Source organism: Lynx canadensis, chromosome D1 (assembly GCF_007474595.2).
Source record: "Lynx canadensis isolate LIC74 chromosome D1, mLynCan4.pri.v2, whole genome shotgun sequence".
Lineage (NCBI taxonomy): Eukaryota > Metazoa > Chordata > Mammalia > Carnivora > Felidae > Lynx > Lynx canadensis.
The window spans coordinates 21842240-21864742 of NC_044312.2; the positions used below are offsets into that span (position 1 = coordinate 21842240).

At 48.4% G+C, this 22503-nt stretch overlaps 1 long non-coding RNA gene across 2 annotated transcripts in view; it reads left to right on the forward strand.

The window, feature by feature from the left end:
* LOC115524538 overlaps positions 1-4269 on the forward strand; it is a 27490-nt gene extending 23221 nt beyond the window's left edge. For both annotated transcript variants that reach the window (XR_004344195.1, XR_004344196.1), the window contains exon 3: positions 3631-4269. This is a non-coding gene — a long non-coding RNA (uncharacterized LOC115524538). The remainder of the gene's footprint in view (positions 1-3630) is intronic.
* The last annotated feature ends 18234 nt before the right edge of the window (positions 4270-22503 follow it).

Genomic DNA, 22503 nt, shown 5'->3' on the forward strand with positions numbered 1-22503 from the left:
TTCTGAAAAAACACACACACAAAACCCCAAAAACCACAAAACACCTTTTTTAAGCAGAAAAATAATAAACTTATTTAGGTATCTGTCTGACCTCCATTCCTCCTCCCCCCCCCCCCCCCCCCCCCAACGTGGGCACACAAAGAGCAGAAGCGAGGGTGTGAGTCGAGGAGGCAGGCTCCGGCTGTCCAAAGTCCCGGTCGACCTCGGCCCGGAGTGCGTCTAACTCAGCTGCAGACTCGAAGATGGGGCCTGGGAGGGGCACAGAGCCCTCCCCGCCCCCCCACCTCCCCGGGTTGGGTGACTGTCAGGCCGCATCTGCTCCAAATTTATAGCTGCTCCTCCGGCCGCTGCCGTCCTCTCCACGGCCTCTTTACCAAGTGCAGCCCCAGCTGAGACCCCTCCCGCGGGGAGGGAGAGGACACACCCGCGTTGGCCCCGGGCTGGGGGTGGGGAGCAGGTGTGAAGCGGGGGTCGCAGCCGCGCGCGCGGTCACCCTCCATCGCACCGCGGAGACCCGCCTTCACCCTAACGTGTACACAATGGCGCGGGACCAGGAGCTCATTACCGGGACCCGCAGAGGAGCGGATGATGAAAGAGTTGGGAGCAAGGGAGGGCCGGCCTCCTGACCATTGCTCGCAGATCCCTGGGCCGAAGCGCGCGACAGTGGAGGGACGAGGCCTGCACAGAGGACACCGGTTCGGTAGCGGCCCGGAACCGACCCTTGCCAAACCCCTACCGTCGGTGCCAAGCTGGGCTCCCAGGGCCGGGCGGGAGAGGAGGAGCCGAGGAACAATAGAGGCCTGCGGGCTGGGGAGGGCCGGGACGCGCCCTGGGAGCGCGCTCCCTGTGGGCGTTCTCCCGCCCCCGCCCCCGCCGCTCCCCAGCCCCGGGGTCTGCTGATTGCCTATTGTCCGTCTCCCGTCCGCGCCCGCCTGGCATCCCGGGCCCCGCCGCTACCCCCAGCCTTCAGATCGCGTAATTCATTCTCCCAGCCCGCCTCTTCGGCTCTAAATGAGCAGCTAGCAGCGCAGACACGTGCCGGGGGAAGGGTCGTCCACTGCGGAGGGAGAAGTAGGGGTGGAGGGAGGAGGGGATGCAACCAGAAGAGGCTGCACAGAAAAAGCACTAAGCCCGGGTCCAACACAGCCCCCCCCCCCAGGGGCCAGCGGATAAGGGGACTTTCACTCGCTCCCCGCCCCCACCCCAAATGCTCTGTCTCCCCATACTGACAACGCACTTCTCTAACCTGGACTGCCTCGGGGGAGATTCCTGTCTTTCATTATTTTATTTTTTTTCTGGGCAGTGGATGCCTTTGTCTGGGTTCTGGAACGCAGAGGTAAACGGTGGGAGGTCCAGCCGGATGTTGTGTGTACCTTTAAGGTTGAGAAAGAGTGGGATATGGGAAGGGCGCAGGCAGGGATTTTAAGGAAGGGTGCTAGGTTGTGACAGCTCTTAACTTGCAGTTCCAAGTCTCCCTAATCCCTGTGTCTTCTGTCCCAGGGAACTCTTCCTAGTGTTCATGGCTTTGTTGATGCTCCTCTCTGCCACACCATTTCCTGTTCCCTGGGAGATGGGCACCTCTGAGAAAGAAGCTGAAAAGGGACCAGGAAGAGGTTTGGGATGATGAGGTCTAGTAATAAAGGTTCTCACCACTGATGGTTTGGTTCACAGGCAATTTAGAGTTGAATGGAACCACAACCTGGTGCCCATGAGCCAAACTGAGGCAACAGACACATTTTGGCCCATAAAGTATTTTTAAAACATTCTACTATGGATAAGAGCATATTGTGGATAATAAAAATACCCCAAATTAGAGAGAATAATAGAATGAAGCCCTGTATATCCATCACCAAGTCTCAGCACTTATCCATTGAAAGGCAACCTCCATCATCTATACCCCCACACTCCCCTCGTGATTTGAAAGCAAATCTTGGAAATCCTATTTCTTCTGTAAATATTTCAATGTAGTTCTAAAAAGTAAGGACTCATTACATAATGTAATGACAATACCATTATCAACCTAAAATATATCATCATCTATAACCAATGTTCAAACTTCCCCAATTGTCTCAATTATTTTTCTTCATTGGTATTGTCATTCAAATTAGAATCCAAATGAGTCTGTACTGTGCAATGACTCTTTGAACCTGATGTTCTCCATGTAATCTCTCTCTTTTTCCCTTGCAATTTATTTGTTGAAAAACTGAGTCATTTGTTCTGTAGAATTTCCCACAGTCTGGATTTTGTGAGAATGTATCCCCATGGTGTCATTTAACATGTTCTTCTGCCCCTATATTTTCTGTAAATTGGTTGCCAGATATAGAAGCCCAATCAATTAATGTCTGGATTTGTTGTTGTTGTTGTTGTTGTTGTTGTTGTTGCAGGAATACTTCATAGGCAATATCGTTTGTCCCAAGAGTAATGGCTGCTTGTCTGTTTTGTTGTTGTGTTGTTATATTAGCATCCAGCAATGATTATTGCCCAGACCCATTATTTCATTAAGGATTGCCAAATTGTGACATTCTAATTCTGTGATTCCATCTTCATTTATTAGCTGGAATACTTCTGTAAAGAAAACCTGTCATCAGGGTGCCTGGGTGGCTCAGTTGGTTAAGTGTCTGACTTTCAGCTCAGGTCATGATCTCACAGTTCATGAGTTCGAGCCCCGCATCAGGCTCTGTGCTGACAGCTCAGAGCCTAGAGCCTGCTTCAGATTCTGTGTCTCCCTCTCTCTGTTCCTCCCCCGCTATGCTCTTGTCTCTCTCTCAAAAATTGATGAATAAGCATTAAGGAAAAAAAGCAAAAAGAAAACCTGTCATAGACTATTTGTTTATCCTGAGATACATTCTGAATAGGAAAGGTAGGATAAATGCTTGATTCTCTCTTCACTCATTTCTCAAAATAACAAGTTGATTACTTAGCATCATCTAAAGGTGAGCAGTGATTTAAATATATAAATATAAATATAAATGTAATTATATATATATGTGTATATATATATATATATGTATGTATGTATATAAAATTATGGGGGCACCTCAGTGGCTCAGGCAGTTAAGCCTCCAACTCTGGATTTTGGTTCAGGTCATGATCTCATGGGGTTTCTGAGATCAAGCCCTGTCCCCCCAGCTTTGGCTCAGTGTGCTGACAGCAGGGAGCTGCTTGGGATTCTCTCTGTCTCCCTCTCTCTCTGTCCCTCCTCTGTTCGCATTCTCTCAAAATAAATAAATAAACCTAAAAATATATCTTTACAAATTCATGGACTTCAATATATTTGATATGTTTCAAACCAAGTATGTTTTAATTGCATGGGTATTTTTAAATTAGGAGATACCATATTAAAAACACTGAGCTCTAGCACCTGGCTGGCTTCATTGTAGAGCATGGGAGTTTTGATCTTAGGATTGTGAGTTCAAGCCCCATGTTGGGTATAGAGATTACTTTTAACGATTTTTTTTAATCTTAAAAAAAATACTGAGCTCTGGCTTTTCCTGTAGATCATCTGGAATCCTGAGCCTCTTTCCAGCATGGCTGGAGTAGTCTGTGGTTGAAGGGCACTGCCCTCTTAGTGGCACCTATTCTCACCCTGGTCTGCTTAGATCTTTTCTTTTATCTTCCTGGACCCTACAGGTGTGAGTTTGTAAGCCCGATCCAATCCGTGTTTCATCTTATGGACAAGAAAGCCGATGAGGTAATTTACTTACCTAGGACTGGAAGATAAATCTCCTGGTTGCCTCCCACGAGGGCAGAAGTAGCTGGAGTCAGCCTTCCCTCTAATTTGAGTTGAGTCAGACACCTTGGAATATCTCAACATAATCTTCCTCCCAATTCCCACAAACACCCTTTACAGAGGAAACTTGGGAATATTTGAAACCCCCCTCTTCTTTCTCCTCCCACACCACGTCAGTCACCTAACTTGTTAATTGGCCTCCCTGCCTCCATTCCTGTCCTCCTCCAAATCCTCTTCCTCGCTGGAAAAGAGGTTTCTCGAGAACATTAGTCTAATCATGTCACTGTCTGGCTTTAAAATCCGTCTGTAACTCCTCCGTTGCCTTGAGGTTAGATCTAAGTCAACTTCCTTTGCATAGCACACAAAGCCCCTCATCACCTGGGTGCTGTCCCCTGGTCAGGACCCTGTGCTCCAACCAGATCAAATTACCCACAGGGCTTTGCACACACAGTGCTGCCTGTATTTTGTCCTCTGTATTTGCTATTTGCACTACTCTGGCACCAGCTAACTCCCACTTAGACTTTTCGTCCCACTTCCAGCTGTGATCCTCTCAGGAAAACCTTTTTTTTTTTTTTTTTTTTTTTTTTTTTTTTTTTTTTTGGCGTGCCCTGGCTGCATTCCAGGTCCTGCTCTGCACTTCTGTAGCATCCTGTGCTTTCTTTTAAGAACATCACCTTGCCATGGTGGGTTTTTGTTTTTGCTGCTGCGTTTTCAAGTTGTGTTGGATTTTTTTCCATTTGTCTCCCTCCTGGATGGTGTGGGAACTCCCTGAAGCCTAACCAGCCACTGTGTCTGTGTCTCCAGCACCTGAAACCACAGCACACAGCAGGCGGGGCAGCGAGGGTTTGATGAGTAAATGAAATTAGACTAAAGAGTTGAAGGTTTGAGGACTTTTTTGGACAGAAGTTCTCCCTTCCCTTGTAGGAAGGGGACTTGATGTAAATGACAACTCTATAGTACTCCTTCGACAGATGCCCAGTAGAAGCTAGCGCTGCCTGGGGCTGATGGAGCTTCCTGGGAACCGAGCCCGGTGTCTGCTGCCCTGGCTGGGTCACGACCCAGGACCTGCTTGGGCTTGGCCATCCGCGGGCTGGTGTGTGCACGCGAACGTGCGGGCGGATCGGTGTGTGTGCACGCGCCCCGACCGGTGTGTGTGTGTGTGTGTGTGTGTGTGTGTGTGTGTGTGTGTGTGTGTGCGCGCGCGCGCGCGCGTCCGTCCGTCCGCGCGAGCACCTCGCCCACCCCGCCTCCTCCCGCTGGGAGGATAATTAAAGCGCCAAACGGCGGAGCTGGCCGGCAGTGTTCCCGGGGGCGCATTTCATCGGGGCTGATTAATGAGGCCGGGGAGTTAATGAGGAGAAAGCTAAACGGAGGGAGCTGAGCAGCGGAAGCCATCTCCGAGGCCCCGGAGGGGGCCCTCCGAAGGCATCTCCCGCCCTCTCTTTTCAGGAGAGGCTTAGCGCAAGCCACATGGTGCCCCTGGCTCCATTCACCGCCTCCGGCCGGGGAGAGGAGGGGTCGCTGCCGGCGCACGCTGGCCACAGTGGGGGACTCGCTTCTCCTTCCTCCGCGTGTGCCTAACCTGGCTAAACAGAAAAAGAACCTGCCCTTGCCAACCACAACACAACAAAGGACCCCAGAAGATCGACCGCCCCTTTCTTTTCACCTTGAGGAACGTTTGGGTAGGAGTCCCAGACCACCTGCAGATTCCATTCCCACCTGGAATTAAAAATCAGCTCTGTCGTTATCAACTGAGTAACCTTAAACAAATTCCTGGTAATCTGAGCCTCAGTCTCTGCATCTGTAAAATTGGGTCATACTCCTTATTACCCCCTTCAAACTGGCTAACCCTGATTGAGAACCTAGTATATGCCAGACCCTAAGCGGGTGGCATGTGTAATCTCTTTTAAAAATTTTTTCTAATGTTTATTTATTACTGAGAGACAGAGAGACACAGAGCGTGAGCAGGGGAGGTGTAGAGAGAGGGGGAGACACAGAATCTGAAGCAGGCTTCAGGCTCTGAGCTGTCGGCATAGAGCCTGAAGCAGGGCTGGGACATCACAAACTGTGACATCATGACCTGAGCCGAAATCTTGGTTGCCCAACCAACTGAGCCACCCAGGTGCCCCTGTAATCTCTTTTATTGTCCCCAGCAACTCTAGGAAGTAGGCTGTTGTTATCATCTGTATTCCATAGATAAGGACATTGAGGCAGGGAATGGGACATAACCTACCTGAGGTCACCTAGCTACCTGCTTGGGATGACCCAGCTACGAAGGCCTGGGTAGTAAACTCACAGTGGGACTCTAGAACCTGTGTCCTTAAGCATTAAGCGACGGTGCTAGGTCATGAGGTGGTTACAAGAATCTAATCATATAACACACGAAAAGGACTTTGTGAACTGTAAAATGCTAAGCAAACCTGAGAAGAAGCCACCATTACTTTTTTTTAATTTTTTTTAACGTTTATTTATTTTTGAGACAGAGAGAGACAGAGCATGAACGGGGGAGGGTCACAGAGAGAGGGAGACACAGAATCTGAAACAGGCTCCAGGCTCTGAGCTGTCAGCACAGAGCCCGACGCGGGGCTCGAACCCACAGACCGCGAGATCATGACCTGAGCCGAAGTCGGATGCTTAACCGACCGAGCCACCCAGGAGCCCCAAGAAGCCACCATTATTAATATTGACAATACTTTCTTTCATTCTTGGGGCACCCGGGTGGCTCAGTTGCCTTCTACTTGGGCTCAGGTCATGATCTTGCAGTTCACCAGTTCGAGCCCTGGATGGGGCTCTGTGGTGACAGCTCAGAGCCTGGAGCCTACTTCCCGTTCTGTGTGTGTGTGTCTCTCTTTGCCCCTCCACACACACCCCCTCTCAAAAATAAACAAACATTAAAAATAATTAAAAATAATAAATAGCTGTTCTTTCATTCCCAGTTTTGAACCTGGGGTAGAGAGCAGGCAATGAGGGATGGAGATCCTGAACAGAGAGGACAGGCAGTGTGATGGCCTCTCCATCGGTCTGTGGCCTTGTGTCCTAACCATGCTGATAGAGAAGAACAGAAAATGGCCTCTGCATGAGCCCCCTGTACCTACCCCTCCAGGCACATACTTCTATGGTCAGACTACAGACACCCCAAGTGTCCTCTGTGCCCCCACAAGTGGCATATGAGCAGTAGCCAGTAGCCTCAGTTTTAAAGGCTGGAGCGTGGCACAATGAGGCTGGACTCAGAAGAACCATGCTACAGTATGACTTAGCCATGGACCATCCGTGTGAACCTGAGTGAGTTGCTTGAGGACGCCGAGCCTGCCAGTTGGAAATGATAACGGCCATATACCTATTTCATGGGACTGATGTAAAAGGACAGGCGCGAAGCTTTCCATTTAAAAGCCTTTGTAACTTGATGTGCTCTGTATCTGGAAATGGCTGGAAGGAGAGTCCAGGTCACTTCCCCCTGGGGTGTGCCAGGCAGGTCTAGCAATGGGCAACAGCGCCTGAGCTCCCTGATGAACACACCTCCCTTACCCCAGTAATCTGACTTTGGGATCTGCAACTCCATATTGATTTCTTCCAGTCAAGAGTGATTTGAGACCAGAAGCCAACCAACTCCAACAAAGTCTTGGTGAGCTTGAAATGAGCCAGTTTCCTCTGGATGAGTTTCTTCTGCTGAATCACGGAAATGGAGGCTGCCCAGGCCAACGAAAACCAAATCTGTCTGCCCTGTCTTGTCAGACACCTCCACCTTCCCCACCAACTGGACGCTGAAGCCCCCAGCCCTCGCTAATGTTCCACACCACCCCCTTCACTGTGGGAGCTGGCCAGCACTGGCAAAAGGGGAACATCAGTAATTTTCTCCAAAGGAGCTTGTGCCTAGAGAAACCAATATTTAACATCCCCATTTACATTGAAAGCGTGATTCTGATTATGAGATGGTAATGAGGGGATTAGCCAGAGAGAGCCCCCCTGCCTGCCGCCCCCTCCCATTCTTCTCTCCTTCACCCTGCTCTGTGGGCTTACTCCTGGAGGAGGAGGTGTGGGGGGAGGGTGCGGGCACTCCCACTGGGAGAGCATCAGAGATGCCAGAGCAGGGCAGGGGTCCTCCAAGACCCCATCTGAGGACCCCTTATTCATGTCTGGAATCAATTAGCCTTAGAAGAGGTGATGGGTGAGATGTGAGACACCTGACTCTGAGGGCCCTTCCTTTCATTCTTTTCCCTAGACTCTGCTGAGACCCTCTACTCTCTGGTTCTGTTCCATATTTCAGATGGGGGAACTTCTTAGGTCACGCTTTCCCTCGAGGTAGAGGAGTGAAGTACAAAAGTCTGTTGGGAGAACTTTTGCTTGGCTCCTGGCTTCTCTGACTTCATCCCAAACCCAGCCTCCTCCCCTAAATCGCCTGCCTCTCTGGACCGGCATCCTTGTTGTCCTTGTCCCAGACCCTGCCTTTTAACCAGGCAGCAGTTTATCTCTGGCTCTTCTTGTGGGGTGAGGGGTGGGGGAAGGAGAGAACCCAAGGGGGTCACCCATCCTGAGGCCCCGTTTGTTGGTGGACAATTGCGCTCAGACAGGATAATTCAGTGTGTGATTGTGGTCACGCCCCCCCTTTTGTGCCCCTTTCAGAGCCAATCTCCCAGGCCCAGATGGGTTAATCCATAATGCAGACGAGCAAGTAATTGGCTGTCAGCCCAGCCCCCTGCACCCCCTCCCCTATTAGTGCCACTGCCCTAATGAAGCCCAGCTTGGAGAGCCCCCTTCTCAATGAGGCGCCAGCCCCAACCCAGCCAGGCACACATGTGTCTCCGCTCCTCTGCCTGAAGCCTGGCTCCCTTTAGGGACCCCCAGCCCAGCCTCCCCGGGGTGACCCAGCTGCCAGGGCTGCAGCGGCCCCGGGGGGAGGCTGTGATGGATGGGAGGGAGTTAGTTAATAGAGCCCAAAACACATGGGCCCTGTCCCCACACCGACCCTCCCCCCTCACACACACACTTTTACAGCTTCCTCTGACAGCAGCCCTAGCCTTTTGAAATAGTCCCATAGAATATTTCCTCACTCCCCTTTCCAACCTAAGCTGTGCCAAAATAGGGCCCAAAAGGGGGCCATGAAGCTGCTTCTTTGGACACTGGCCCAAGTCATTGCTGTTCACACTATCCCCAACCTCTGCCAATCTAGGTCTTCTTGTGGGTTTTGGGCAGAGATGGCTCATGGCAATGTTAAAAAGGGGAACTTGGCCCTCAGTCTCCAGTGTCTCAACTGTTATTAAAATCATAACGAGAGATTTCTTTTCCTTTGATTCTTGGATTCCATCTCTGTTCCTTGATCCCATTTCTCTTCCGAAACACTTCCTGACCAATACTTCAGCTAGAGACAAAGCTAGGTCTGTAGCAGATATCCACAGACAAGAGCTGTTCTCTTTGTTGGAGCTGCCTCATCATGGACTAGGCTTCCCTGCCAGCCTTTAGGCTCCCTGTCTCTGGAAGGATTCAAGCCAAGGCTGGATAAGGTCTGTTTGAAATGTCATAGAGGGAGGTTTGGGGAGGATATTTGCAAAGGGACCTACCACTCTTGGATTCCTTGCATTTATGTCCTATTCCCTCATCTCTGTTCGCTCCTTTCCCCCATGAAGAGAGTGGTGGCTTTGCTGGGCCTTTTTCCAAACCAGTGGAGGAAAGTTGAGATTGGCTGCTGCCTAGGTTGGGCTGCTCCTACATTCATGCCCACTGAAGCAGGGGCTTTACGTCCTGAGGAGAGTCCTGGACCCATAACCTCCCTGTCTTTCTTCCTCTACTTAACACTTTAAAAATGATAATTTTAGGGGCACCTGGGTAGCTCAGTCAATAGGCATCTGAATTTGGCTCATGTCACGATCTCATGGCTTGTGGGTTCGAGCCCCACATAGGACTCTGTGCTGACAACTCAGAGCCTGGAGCCTACTTCAGATTCTGTGTCTCCTTCTCTCTGCCCCTCCCCTGCTTGCACTCTGTCTCTCTTTCCTTCAAAAATAAATAAACATTAATTGTTTTTTAAAAATGATACTTTTATATTGTCCACTATTAATTAACAAAATATTGTTCAATGGAGAAAAGATGGAAACATTGTAGATATTCCCTCACACCTAACCAAATATTGCTTATATTTCAGTTTATTTTTCTTTCTATTTTTAAAAATGTTTATTTATTTATTTTGGGGGGGAGAGAGAGAGAGAGGGAGAGAGAACAAGCACAAGTGGGGGAGGGGCAGAGAGAGGGAGACACAGAATCCGAAGCAGGCTCCAGGCTCCAAAGCTGTCAGCACAGAGTCTGATACGGGGTCCAAACCCATGAACCACGAGTCCATGACCTGAACCGAAGTCAGGATGCTCAACTGATTGAGCCACCCAGGCACCCCTCTTTCCATTTTTATATGCATATAGGAAATCATTCAGCACAATGAAAATATTTGCTAAATGTCTTCTGTGGGTCAAGCAGAGTGCTTGTAATTTTTCTACTCCTATCATAACTCCAGATCTGTTCCTATATTTCCTTCTCCTCTTCTTATGCCAGGGTTATTACCCTAGAATAGGTAAACCTTCTCATCGTGGAATATTTGAGAATTCTCACATTGAGAGAGAGGGGTCTCAGAGCCTATCAAGGCTGGAGCCAGTGAGGAGCTCCAAAGTCTCAGTGGGCAATCCCTTTATGATTAAGATCATGGAGAGGAAAGTAAGGCACCCATACTGATAAGTGCAGGGCTCAGGGGTGGAGGCAGGTGACCCTGAGAAAAGTCTAGCCCCATTTCTGATTAGATGAAGGAACAACACTGAGTGGTGAAATATCATTCAGAGGTTGATTCTAGGAAATGTTGAATATTTATGAGCTATGCAATCAGGACCTAGGAGGTAAGGCTTTAAAAATAAACAGGCAGCAAGATGGGAGTAGAGAAAATGGAAGGGGAGAGGACATGGCAGAGAAGCCATGGGAAAAGTAGAAGGGCACATGAAAGGAAAGGAAAGGAAGGAAGGAAGGAAGGAAGGTAGGAAGGGAGGGAGGGAGGAAGGAAGGTTCCCATTACTGGTCAGAATAGTGACTTCTCTGCTGCCCCTAAAATCTAGGTGATTCTCTACTCATCATGGAGATGGGGAATGAGGTCACAGTGAAGCTGAACTTTCCTTGGTCAGACTGTGCTTCTTTGTGGGACCCACAGAGATCTTGTCGTCATCTTCATTCCAAGGAACTGAGCTCCAGGATATGTCATAAAAAGAAGCCCCTTATGGTATAGAAAACCAAAGATCCATGTAGAACGGTGGATGGAGGGACTCCAGGATAGAGGGCTCTCTGCAAATACAGGAGATAGTTATGGTATTCAAGGTAAATATAAACAAATCTATGAATACACACACAAGCAACCAAAGTAACACAGGGAATAAAGACTTAGTAGTGTAAGGTGGAAAACCGTTCACATATATTTAATGCAAAAGCATTTCCTTCTGAATGTAAATCCTTAGAGGCAAGAGAACAGTCATCTTTAATTGAAAAATGGGATATCCTCTGTTGGATGTGGAGGAATTGAAGATCTTAATTAGTCTCTTCCTTTGTGAATTTGATACTCATGGAGAGAGAGAGAGAGAGAGGGAGAGAGAGAGAGAGAGAGAGAGAGAGGAACAGAGTCCATTTCTGGGTTCCCTGAAGCTGTAAAAGTGTCAGAATTACAGAAATGAGCAAATACAAAAAGCAGCAGGATTATAATGGTAGGTACCAGGGACTAGGGCATTTAGGAACAAAAAACAGAATGGAAGGAAAAGATATGTCTTAGTTGATTATACTCAGCAATACGAGTGTGAAGTTATTCTGTTACTAGAATTACACGTAAGCATAGAATGTTGGACGAGGAAGTGGGGGTGTCTTCCTTCTGATATCCTCAGATGCAGGTCTTTTGCAGAGTTGTGATATACTAAGCACACAGCTGTAGCCTTAGCCTGAGTTAAGCCAAGTAACTTTGGGCAACTTAATTAATCACTCTGTGCCTCAATCTCTCCATATGTAAATCGAGTGTAATAACAGTACCCGTTCATAGAGTTTTAGGAGAATTACATGAATAAAGCACTTAGAACAGCCCTGGTGAGAGTAAGTTTGCAATCAATGTTATCCATTGTGGGGCGCCTGGGTGGCTCAGTCGATTAGTGTCAGACTTCGGCTCGGGTCATGATCCCATAGCTCATGGGTTCAAGCCTTGTGTCGGGCTCTGTGCTGACAGCTCAGAGCCTGGAACCTGCTTCAAATTCTGTGTCCCCATCTCTCTCTGCCCCTTCCCTGCTCGTGCTCTGTCTCCCTCTCTCAAAACTAAATAAACATTAAAAAAATAAATGTTATCTATTGTAATTCATGTTTTCCTTAACATTAAATGAACACTGACTATATGCTACCCATTAAGTTAGGCACCAGCGGTGCAAAGATAATAAGATATAGTCCCTATTCTTTAAGGAGAACTTGGAGCTTATGGGGGAAGATAGACATGTAAGCAAATAATTAAAAGATCGTATGTTAAGTTATACAGTAGGGGAATAAACCAAGTGGTCTGGGGAAACACTGTAGTCTATGTGGGAGAGTCAGGGAAGGCTTCATTAACCAGGTGACTAAAGCTGGATTGCCAGGAGAAAAGGAATCCAGCAGGTGGAGATGGAGAGGAAAGGGCATGTCAGGAAGAGGTGATGGGAAACACCACCCTTTACAGAAATAAGGTAGCTTGGTGGTGGGATATAGATGGCCAGGGGGGAGGAGGAAAGACAGATAGCATCCAGACTATGGCCATAATGGTGTGCCACATATATGGGATCTACCCCATAGGAACTGAGGAGCCATTATAATTCTCGAGTGAGCGACATGATCAGTTTTGAACATTAGAGCTAAGTATGTAGCTTGGTACTTGGTAGGTGCTTACTAAATGGGGGTTGAACAACCATAGGACAACTCCCCTAAGCAGCGGTGTGGATAATGGGCAGGGAGTTCGTTTGCAATTGTCAGAATGAAAGTTAGTGAGGCCATGGCACTGGAGATGGGCAGGAGGTATAGAACTGATGAAATGCCTCTCAAAAACTCACGGCAGTGGCATGCTCACCTTGGGTTTCAGAGGTTTTTTTAAAGTTTATTAATTTTGAGAGAGAGAGAGAGAGAGAGAGAGAGAGAGAGAGAGAGAGAGAATGAATCCCAAGCAGGCTCTTCACTGTCAGTGTGGAATCCCTGACATGGGGCTTGAACTGACAAACCGTGAAATCATGACCTGAGCTGAAATTGAGTCAGATGCTTAATGGACTGACCCACCCAAGCATCCTGGGGTTCAGAGTTAAGGGGGATATGAAGAAGTTAGAAAGAGTTCAAAAGAAAGATCCTGAATTGGGGCACCTGGGTGGCTCAGTCAGTTGAGCGGACTTTGGCTCAGGTCATGATCTCACGGCTCATGTGGCTTATGTGGCTTGTGGGTTCGAATCCTGACTCGGGCTCTATGCTGACAGCTTAGAACCTGGAGCCTGCTTTGGGTTCTATGTCTCCCTCTCTCTCCACCCCTGCCCCACTCACACTCTGTCTTTCTCCCTCAAAATTAAGCAAATGTTAAAAAAATATATATTTAAAAGAAAGATCCTGTATACAATTGAAACACAACAATAATAAACATTGGAATAAACAAACAAGGAGTGTTCAAGATCTCCATGATGAAAACTTTTCAAGTTACTAAAGGACATAAAAATGAGGTGACTTTTTTCCTCCGCAGACCTGTACCACTGGTCCTAGAGGGGGATAAACATACTCCTTGCTCTTCATTGTCGAATCTGAACCATTCACCCACCCTCCTCCCTAAAAAACTCTCCAAGTTTGACTCTAATGTCATAAGACCTACCCACCATCTCAGGACCACCCACTACCTACTCCTGGGCATACCACCTTGTTGCTTGTGGGGTTTAGCTCCCAGCTTACTGTCCCTCATTAGCTCTTCCCTTGCTCTAATTCTTGGTGGTTTTAATAGCCACTTAGATGATCCATCCAGTACGTTTGCAGCTCAGTCTCTTGATCTCTCCTACCACAATCTTGTTGTCTGCTCTACCCTAGCCATTAATTCCTGTGGTCATACCCTGGTGGACCTTGTCATAACCAATAAACGAATAATCTTAATTAGCCATAATCTTAATTTCAAGCATTCTCATTTTTAATCAGCATCTCCTATTTTTTCCTGTTCACTTCTTCTGATATTCCAATTCCCACAAACCTTAGACCCCATCAACATAATCCTTTGATCAATTTTTCCCATTGATTTCAACTCCTTTTCACTATCACTTTTTTGGTTTATCAACTCATGGCTCTACTTCACTTTTTTAAAATTTTATTTTAGGGAGGGAGTGTGCACACACGTGCAAGCAGGGAAGAAGGGCAGGAGAGAGAGAGAGAGAGAGAGAGAGAGAAGAGAGAGAGAATCTTAAGCAGTCTCCAAACTCAGCATGGGGCCTTGATTCAGGACTTGATCCCATGACCCTGGGATCATGACCTGAGCTGATATCAAGAGTCAGACCCTCAACTGACTGAGCCACCCAGGCACCCCTCTATTTCCCTTTTTCCTCAGCATAAATTCCCATCATCAATCATCATGATTGGTTTCTTGCATACATTCTCAACTTCCCCCATGACTCTCACTTCTATAAGCTTGTTTGGCTAACACACAAATTTGGTCAAATCCAACTCTCTACCTCTTCTGTACCTGCACCCAAGCACCTGAATGGATCTGTAAAAAAAAAAAACAAAATCATGCACAGTTGTCTCACTTTTAATTCATGATTACTAACCTCAAGCTGTCTGTCTAGCAATTATATTGTATTTCCTCAGTCGTTAAGTCTTCTGCTTTCCCACACAACTCTCATACACTCTCATCTCTCCTCAAACTGTCCACACCTCTTTCCCTATCTTCATTCTTAGCTAATAACTTTGCTTCCCATTTCATGGACAATTGAGAAACCATCAGAAGAGAGCTCCCACTGGCTCCAACCACACCTTACTACCTATTTGTATGTGTCCACACACCCTACCCTTTGTCTGTTACTGTGGATGAACGATGTTACTAACTACTTGAACCTGTTTACTTATGGACTAGACTTCATCCTCTCTCCTATTTTGAGGACATTGCTCCAGGAACTCTCCCTCTTTACATCATGGATTTCCTTTCCCTGTTAGGTAATTTCAGTCAAATTTATATCTTTATAAAGATATTTCTTATCCCACTTTTTTCCAGCCATCTCCATATGAATCTTCTCATTTCAGCAAAACTAATTTCTTTCCTTGCATTTACTCTTTTTTTTTTTTAATTTTTTTTTCAACGTTTATTTATTTTTGGGACAGAGAGAGACAGAGCATGAACGGGGGAGGGGCAGAGAGAGAGGGAGACACAGAGGGAAACAGGCTCCAGGCTCTGAGCCATCAGCCCAGAGCCTGACGCGGGGCTCGAACTCCCGGACCGCGAGATCGTGACCTGGCTGAAGTCGGACGCTTAACCGACTGCGCCACCCAGGTGCCCCTCCTTGCATTTACTCTTGAATCCACTCCAATTAGATTTTGTCTCCACCAACCCACCAAAACTGCTTTTCACAGGGCCAACAGTGGCCTCCACGTTACTAAATCCAGTGGTTAATCTTTGTCTCCATCCTAATTGATCTTACTCCACTTAGTGTTGATCCCTCCTCCATCCCCTGGGTTCCCCTTTCTTTTTTTTTTTAATTTTTTTAATGTTTTTATTTATTTTTAAGACAGAGAGAGACAGAGCATGAGCAGGGGAGGGGCAGAGAGAGGGAGACACAGAATCCGAAGCAGGCTGCAGGCTCCGAGCTGTCAGCACAGAGTCCGACGTGGGGCTTGAACTCACGGACTGTGAGATCATGACCTGAGCCGAAGTCGGACGCTTAACCGACTGAGCCACCCAGGCACCCCTGGGTTCCCCTTTCTTAACTTGCGTTCCAGGACATCACATTCTCCCAGATTCCTTCTTAGGTCTCTGGTCCCTTTTTAGTTTTCTTTTCACTTCATCCTCAACTCCCTAAATTCTAAATGTTAGAGTACCCAAAGGCCCAGTCCTTGGACTTGTCCATTTTTTTTCTACCTCCTCTAATGATCTCATCTTGTTCTGTGGCTTCATATACTATTTGTATGATGAGGACTCTCAAATTCATATCCCTAGCCTAGACTGTTCCTCTGAACTTCCAGACTAGGTCATCCATCCAACTGCCCATGTGATGACACCACCAAGATTTCGAACACGCATCTCAAACTTAACAGGAAATTAGGTTTCCTGAGATTTCCTGAGAAATTTCCTGCGATTATGCATTGAATCTGAGTTTCCCCAACCTCAGTAAAATCTTGCCCAGCTCTAATTTCAAAATACATCCAGAATCTGGCTATTGTTCATCACGACTGGTCCTAATAACCATCATCACTTGACTGTGTTATTGCAAAAGCGTTCTGACTGTTTTGTTTTCCCTTCTCTACCTTTGCCCATCTTCAGTGTATTCCTACCTTGGTAGCCAGAGAAATCCTGTTTAAAATAAGCCAGATTTGGGGCACCTGGGTGGCTCAGTCGGTTAAGCATCTGACTTCAGCTCAGGTCATGATCTCACGGTCCGTGAGTTCGAGCCCTGCGTCAGGCTCTGTGCTGACAGCTCAGAGCCTGGAGCCTGCTTCAGATTCTGTGTCTCCCTCTCTCTCTGACCCTCCCCCGTTCATGCTCTGTCTCTCTCTGTCTCAAAAATAAATAAAACATTAAAAAAATTAAAAAAAAAATAAGCCAGATTACGTTACTCCTCTGCTCAAAAGCTTTCCTGAGTGACTTTGGGCAGTTTACTTAAGTAAAATTACGTACTCTCCTTTCTTAGGCCCAGTTTCCTAATCTGAAAATTTGAGAGAACAGTACCTACCTCATTAATTTCCTGTGAAAATTGCACAAGAATATGCTTTCAAAATGCTCAGGCCAGATTTCTTGTCTTATGTTTCTCACACTGGTAGCCCCCACATCCAAACATCTGGCGTATAGTAGGTGCCTGGTGAACATCTGCTGGGTGGTTGAAGGAATAGAATCACTCGATAAACATTAGCTATTATTTGCCCCCACAACTTCACTTCTGAGAATTTACCCTACAGATATGCATGCGTGAAAAGATACATGTATGTTTATTTGTCGATTTGCTTATTTATAAAAAAGAAGAAACCATCCAAATTTCCATAAATAGGGGACTGATTACAATTGAATGATAAGTCATACGATGGAATATTAGGCAGTCATTGAAGTAAAAAAGATGGAGACACATATACTGACATGAAACAATGCCCTAAAAATATTGATAAGTTTAAAATAGCAAGCTGTGAAACAGTACAAATAGTATGATGATAATTGTGCTTTAAAAAAGATAGAGATATATATGCTTTTTAGAAGTCTGGAAAGATACACAAGAAACCTTCAGTAGCTACCCCAGGCAAATGGGTCTATAGGATGAAGAACGACTTAAGAGTGGTGGGGACTTTGACCATCCATCTGATACTCTCTTATTCTGCTTGGGTATTTTTGCATGTGCACGTATGTATCATACCTATAATAACAAAACTATTTTTAAAACTAGCAAAATAGGGCCCCTAGGAGAGCATCAGGAACAGTAGAGGGGGAAAGGGGGAAAGAAAAACAGGAAAAGAAGGCACATTGTGTTGAATAATATCCTCCCAAATTGATATCCACCCAGAACTTCAGAATGTGAGCTTATTTGGAATTAGGATCTTTGGAGAGATAATTAAGAGGAGGTCATGCTGTACTGTTGTGGGCTCTAATCCAATGACTGCTGTCCTTATAACACACACACACACACACACACACACACACACACACACTCACGGAAGAATGCCATATGAAAATGGAAGCAGGGATTGGAGTGATGCTGTAAAAGCCAAGGACTGCCAGCACCCACCAGAGCCTGGAAGAGGCAAGGAAGGATTCCCCCTAAAGCCTTCAGACAGGGCATAGCCCTGCTGACCCACTGGCTCCAGACTTCTAGCCTCCAGAACTGTGAGAGAATAAATTTCTGCTGTGTGAGGCCACTAGTTTGTGGTACTTCGTAACAGCAGGCCTCAGAAATAATATAAGAAGGGGAGTAGGGTGGAGGCAGCCAGGCAGAGAAGGCTAGTGGGCTCTGAGGGCGCAGTTGTGAGGACTAGGCGTTAATCAGATGTAATCACTAAACCAGTATTTGCGGAGTGCTTGCTCCATACCAAGTTTTATAAAAGGAACTGAGAAAGCTCTTTCTCCCTCAGTCATTGTTGTTCCGTTTGGACTGAGGTGTGGATATTTCTGCCCAGTTGCCTCCAGATTTCCAGACTTGCTGGAGTGTGTTGCAAAGTGTCTCCCTGCAAGCTCCTCCACTGGAGCCCTGGGGGGAAAGGGTACCCTTGGGCAGGGGGCCCTGGCTTATTATCTCAGCAGCTACAGGGGTCGAGCCAACAAACTCTGGCTCCTGCCGGAGGCAGACTCCTGCTGTCTGCTTTCCAGCCGGGTGTCTGCTCTTTGCTCTCTGATCCCCCCTCCTGTTTGGCCCTCTGGCCCCTGCTGGCTGGGTCACTGCCCCCTGGCATCCTTACTCTGAAGCCAGCGACCCTGCTGGGCCATTCGCAGGCATAGCCTAGTAGGGGTGGAGGACAGATGTTAGTTCCTTGCCCCTCCCCAAAACACACACATATGCTCAATGTGTACCAGTGCTCTGGGAAGAGGTCCAGGCAGAGAGAGTAATGGAGGAGAGGAGCTGCAGGCTCTAGGGGGATGTAAATGGACTGGGCGATATGTATGTGTGGGTGTGTGGGTGGGTGTGTGTGCACATGCGAACGTACTGGGGAGACAGACAGCGGCAGTAATCCGTGTGGATTGGGGGGAGGTTTGTCCTCAGACTGCCCTCCTGGGCAATTACATGCCAGCAGCTTCATCTACTACCAGCTGGCATGCAGGCTTTGGACCACCAAGAAGCCTCCTATACAGCCCCCAGCTCGGTCACTGAAAATTCCCAGCCACATTCTCTGGCCTATGTGCTGGCCCTAGGCCAAGCAAGCTGGCCTGGGGTAACTACTCTCTCCCTCAACACACACACACACACACACACACACACCCTAGATACCATAACCCTATCAGAACAAACTTCTTTCTCCATAGGCTTAACTTTCCCCAACCTCCCTGCCTGCTGCTACTCTCTCTTCTGTCTGCTAACTTCCAAACTTCCTTTTCTCTTACTTACCTTACACTTCCTTTTAAAGTGCAGACTCTAAGGGCGCCTGGGTGGTTCAGTCAGTTGAGCATCTGACTTCAGCTCAGGTCATGATCTCAGGGTTCGTGAGTCTCAGCCCCACATTGGGCTCTCTGCTGTCAGCACAGAGACTGCTTTGGATCCTCTGTCTCCCTCTCTCTCTGCCCCTCCCCCCTCTCAAAAATGAATAAACATTAAAAAAAAAAATAAAGTGCAGACTCTATTACCGATAAGTCTCTGGAAAAGAAGTAGTCTCCTGACACAGTAGAAGGGATGGGCCCAGAACTCGACTCTGATTCTTTTTTCAGCCTAAGGTGGAAACTTACAAATGAATTGAATGGATCCCTACACAAGGGCCCTGTGATTGCAATGCACACAAAGTGTTTTAGATGCTACACAAGCACCTACAGTCTACAAGTCAGGAAATGGAGGTAGAGTTACTTACTCTCTCTACGTAAGAGGTAGAAGCCAGAGTTTAGTATTCTGTGGGAGGAGAGGGGCAGCCAGTGAGGAGACAAATAGGAGGCAAACTCCTTCTATAATGGCCTCTGGAAATAGCCCAGAGAAAAGTTTACTTGAAAAGGTGCAGGGCCAGTTTTCATGCTGCCACTTTGACTTTAAGTAAAGAAAGGAAGGGAAAGAGTGGGCTGCAGAACTGGAAGGTGTGAACCCTGCTGGACCTTCTCTGTCTTTTCTCTGGGTTCTAGGGTTCTAGGAACACTTGGGCAGGGGGAGGGAACTTAGACTTGGGAGGTATTTGTTCTCCAGTATATCCCCAGTTGAGTATTCACCTACTTTTTGTCATTAGGTCTGAGTTGGTTTAATGGGAGAGAATTCTGGAGATACAGAGAAGTACAAAGGAAGGAAAGAACAGAGAGAAACAAGAAGAAAGGTGTGGATAGGAAAAAGAATGTACCAAGAAGGGGTGAGATGTAGAAGAGGAATGGGAGATTCAGGCCAGGAGGGTCCCGGAAAGGAGAGTGGCCCCACTATTTGTCAAACCTCCAAATCAGGATGACAGGGATTAGGAAGCAGCCTCGCCCATGGGCTGAATTGCAGCCTCCGCTCAGGGAACCCTGAGCAAATACGCCCTGATCCCCACATAAAGGGCCAATTAACTGCGCCGTCTCTGGGAACAAATCCGCTAACAGGGTGACAAGCCCCTAGACGCTGGCAGGCGCTGTGTTTGCTGAGAGGCCGACAGGGAGCAAATCAGGGGATTAGGATGGGGCAGGAGCCACATGGCAGAATGCAGTTTCCTGTCTGCTGCAACCCTCCACGCCCCACAGCAGGGCCAGGTGCCAGGACCCCAGATTTCTGTCCTGCCTTAGCCCTGGTGTGATGGAACCTGGGTGACCCCAGTCAGCAGGAGGCAGAGCAGAGGGCCCCCAGCCAGAAATCTGAAGCATCAGAGCAGAGAAAGTAGTACAATTTCTCCTTAACAGATGAGGAAATTGAAGTCCAGAGCGATGGTGTCTTCTAATTGGCATATATGGGATCGGAACGCATTTCTGGGCTGGTCATTCCTGAACGGGTTGATTTCTGGTGAGGGAAACCTATCCCTTAGATTCTATCTTACCTGAATGCAGCCTGGCCCTGGGGTAAGGGGCAGGCGTCATATCCCATCTTTTAGTATCCTGGTGCTTTAGAGAGAATGTGTCGCTACCCCCTCTCTCATCTACCCCAACTCATTTCAGCCTCATGGTCTGCTCGGATTTAAGCCATTTGTGGGGCGCCAGACCCCAAGTTCAGCACGGGCAGAGGAGGTGCTGAAAGAACAGCTCCCAGGGCGCTGCCTCCCACAATTCTGTCTCCGCGCCCCAACCCCCACCACCCGCACCACCCCCACCACCCCCAGCACCTTTGCTTCCGGCTTTGCTAAATTCAGGACAAAGCTGACTCCAGAGGGTAGGAAGATACCTAAACACCTGTTACTTTGTTAGTTTGAGGCCACAGGGGCCAGCGTGTGGATTGAGGGTGGAGTTTTGGGACAAGCCTGCCATCCTTTGACAAAGTCTCTGGTTCACTGGAGCGCTGCCTGCCCGAATACTCCAACTCTTGAGTGTGCTTACTGTGGAACTCTACGACCGTATAGCAGACGCCTCTCTGGATCTCGACCTGTTCACCTAGCCCCTCCCAGGTCAGAAGCAGCGACCCCACTGAGGTGATCTCATCATACAGAAACTGATGACTGAGCTAGAACTCCACCACTCAGCCATCAACACGACCTTACCCCAGATCGGAAACCCCCGGTCTCTCTTCCCTTGACACCCCAATGCTATCTCCAGCCTAGGAAAGTGAGCGAGTGAGTGTGTGTGTACACGCGCGAGTGGACGGGTGGGTGGGCGGTGGGGGACTAGATCTTCAGGTAAAAAGAACTACAGAAAATTCAGAAGCAGTCTGGACGGAGGAGAGGGGATCATGGTTTCTCCCCACTGCTCCCGTGGGAAAGACCGTTATCAGGATGTGCACGAGTTTTGCATCAACCCCTCCTCTTTTCTTGAACTTGCCTTTACAGAAACAATGTTGCTCTCTTTGTCTTTGTGCTGGACTATCTGATTCATTCAGTCTCCTCAAGAAGGTAAAACAATTTAATAGACAATGTCAGAGCACAGTAATGCAAAAGTATGCAAATCGATGCCAGAGGTATGCATATAGCTGTTAAATGCCTGGGAGCCTGGGGCTCCGCCCCCCCTCCGGTTTTATTCTTGTTCTTAGCCTCCTGCAAGAACTAGTAGATTAGAGCGTCTGAAGCAGGACTCCGGTTCAGGACTCGGCACCTTGTCCCCTGGCTTCTCGGCTGCCAAACGGGCGGCCGCGGGGTAAAGGGGTGGACGTGCCATGCAGTTATTCCCCACCCACTCCCAACTTCCGCTCCAAACCACCCCAGCCTCCAGCACTGCGCCGCTAAGACCCCGGACTTGGGAGGAAATGAAAGCCAGGGCTTTGACAGCCAGGGGAGTGTTCTTGCTCTTTTGCCTAAGGGCCGTTAAAAGAGAGATGGGATTCTTGTTTTAAAGTCAGTCATAAGGGCAGAGTCCGACAGAGCCTCGCCCCTCATTTTGGCTGCTTTGAGAAAGGAGGGAAACTCTCCTGCGGTGTCCAGAACCCGACCCAGGACGCGGGGCGCGGGGCGGGGACTCCAACTCGCGCGCTACGCAACTCTAGTCTCTGGCCCTGCTAGTGGCCATCCGGGTGGGGATGGGAGGGTGGAAGGAGGCGGATTAATCCCTTAATTACGCCGTGATCGGCGTGGCACCTGCTTTCCGCCCGCCCAGCTCCCGGGGGACCCCGGCACTGGGGGGTGGAGAGAAGGACGAGGGAAGGAGGAGGGCACGCGGAGGCACGCACCGTACCCAGGCGCGCCGGCAGGAGAGCGGCACCGTGGCTGGGGCAGTGCGCAGAGGCTGTGGAGGGGCTTTCGGCTCCCGGCCCGCGGGTCTCAGACCCAGGGGCTGGGCCCCGAGCCCCCCGCCCCGGTCCCAGTTGGGTCGCGCC